The 2,273-nt window shown below is 39.9% G+C and overlaps 1 pseudogene; it reads right to left on the bottom strand.

The window, feature by feature from the left end:
• Positions 1-709: 709 nt before the first annotated feature.
• On the bottom strand, positions 710-802 carry LOC127563563 (uncharacterized; annotated as a pseudogene).
• Between the last annotated feature and the right edge of the window lie 1,471 nt (positions 803-2,273).

The following is a 2,273-nucleotide window of genomic DNA, read 5'->3' as shown; positions in this document are numbered from 1 at the left end:
CACGTCCAAGAATTAATTGTATTTTCAGCTCGAGGGAGCGGTCACCCCAATCTGCAACCTGAAAGGAGGTATCAGTTAGAGAGAGGTGAACCAAAGTAGGTGCCCCATGCTTGTGGGAATGAGAAGGGCTACAAAGAAAGAACACTGGGAAATGAATGTAAACTGTTTGCATTTTTTGTTTTTCTTCCCGGGTTATTTCTACCTTCTGAATCCAATTCTCCCTGTGCAACAAGAGAACTGTTCGGTTCTGCACACATATATTGTATCTAGGATATACTGTAACCTATTTAACATGTATAGAACTGCTTGCCATCTGGGGGAGGGGGTGGAGGGAGGGAGGGGAAAAATCGGAACAGAAATGAGTGCAAGGGATAATGTTGTAAAAAATTACCCTGGCATGGGTTCTGTCAATAAAAAGTAATTTAAAAAAAAAAGGAATGAGGAGGACTAGCAATCTAAGAGAGTGAAAATGAGGACAGACAATCAAAAAAAGAAGGGAGATTGTGAGAAAGGCCCAAGGAAAAAAATGGACACAAGATGAACACAGGAAACATATTTTTCACATGTGTTTTACTTTTTATTTTTCCACTGAATATTTATGAATATTTATTGGCTTTTCCAATTACATGTAAATTTTATTTTCAACATTTACTTTTATAAAATTTTTATTTTTGTCTTTTTTCTTCCTCCCACCCTCTCTGCTGCCTCCAAAAATATGGAATGTTTCAGAAATACATATGTCATCCTTGCACAGAGGCCATTCTAATCTTTTCTATATCATTCCAACTTAGTATATATATATAGCCTCGCAAGCACTCGCATGTGTTTTAATGGACATGCTAAACATATTTTATTTATTTCACAATTCTAAAAGAGAAACATGTACACACAAGAATTTTTACTTCAGTTAACAATAGAACTTCTTGTCATCCCGGTTACTTTCCCCTTTTTTTGCCTTTTTCAGGTAGACTGATGGGAAATCAGTTGATCAGGGTATCCCGATTATCTCCCTTCTCCCCTACAAGTATCCCCCTGGGATTTTTTTGTTATTTGATTGCTCATTTGCTTATATTTGTCTTTGCCCTTAGCCCGGTGCCTGCTGTAATAGTAAGTGTTTAATAAATGCTTGCTGAGGTAATTTTGTCAAGATGATCGATTGTGAAAGACTTAGGTCAAGGATGGGAGGCTTTGATCACTGTTAAACATGAAAGCATTGGAGCTGGAATTGGAGACAGGAGGATTAACCAGCACCTCAAGTGACCTTTACTCTGTAGAAGTAGGAGGTGAAGTAGGGGAGCTAGAAAGAAGGGCTGGAGGAGCAGGAACCCCAAAGCAAGTCATCTCTTCCCTGTTGGACATTTAGTTATTTCACAACCAACCAGAGGTTCTAAGGGTCAACTATCCCCTTTGCAGCGGAGAGGAAGAGTAGGATGTTAGACAGTGGGAGCAAGAATTGGTGACTTGGGGACAACTGCCCCTCCCTTTCTAGGTGAGAGCATGCATAAGGATTGGTCAAGGATCTGGGAGACCAGGCCTTCAGCCCCAGTAAAGTGTAACTGAATTTAGAAAGATTAACAGAAGTTACCTCCGTGGTTCAGGCCAAGAAGACTAATTAGTTACTGTGTGACCAGGGTCCACATATTTGCTCCAGTCAGCCCAAGAAAGTTCCAGGGTTGGTGCTACAGACCCATAGGGCAGCTGCTTTGTGGGGTGGGAATGCATCTTCTCTTCCTCCCAATAGCCCTTGCTTCCTAGCTCCATATTCCATCCTCCATTTTCCCCTGGGAGCAGAGAGAGAAGTATCTGGGACCCAAACTTGGAAACTCAGCAAGATGATTTATAGGACACCTATTTGGTTCACTCAAAAAACTCTAATAAGTTCCTGAACCCTTTTGTTTACTGCATGGAAAGATGTATTTAGCCTTTAAGAGGAGATAATTGGTAGTCACCTGCATGCAACTGGTTCACTTAATAGGCTTCAAAAAGTTTCTGACTGCCTTGTTTACTGCACAGGAAGAGGTATTTAGTCTTTAAGTAGGGATAATTGGTAGTCATCTGTATGCAAAAAAAAAAAAAAATCATTCTTAAGTAATAAGTAAGTAAAAAGTTTTGCAAAACACTTGTACAAATGTGTCATTCCATCTTCACAACAACCCTGGGAAGTAGGTGCTATTATTATATCCATTTTATAGATGGGTAAATTGAGGCTGAGAAAAGTTAAGTGACTGCTAAGAATCACCCAACTGGTGAGTATCTGAATCCACAATTGGACT

Source organism: Antechinus flavipes, chromosome 4 (genome assembly GCF_016432865.1).
Source record: "Antechinus flavipes isolate AdamAnt ecotype Samford, QLD, Australia chromosome 4, AdamAnt_v2, whole genome shotgun sequence".
NCBI classification, from domain to species: Eukaryota; Metazoa; Chordata; class Mammalia; order Dasyuromorphia; family Dasyuridae; genus Antechinus; species Antechinus flavipes.
Note: the sequence above shows the minus strand (reverse complement) of the source record. Positions and strands in the feature narration are given on the sequence as shown.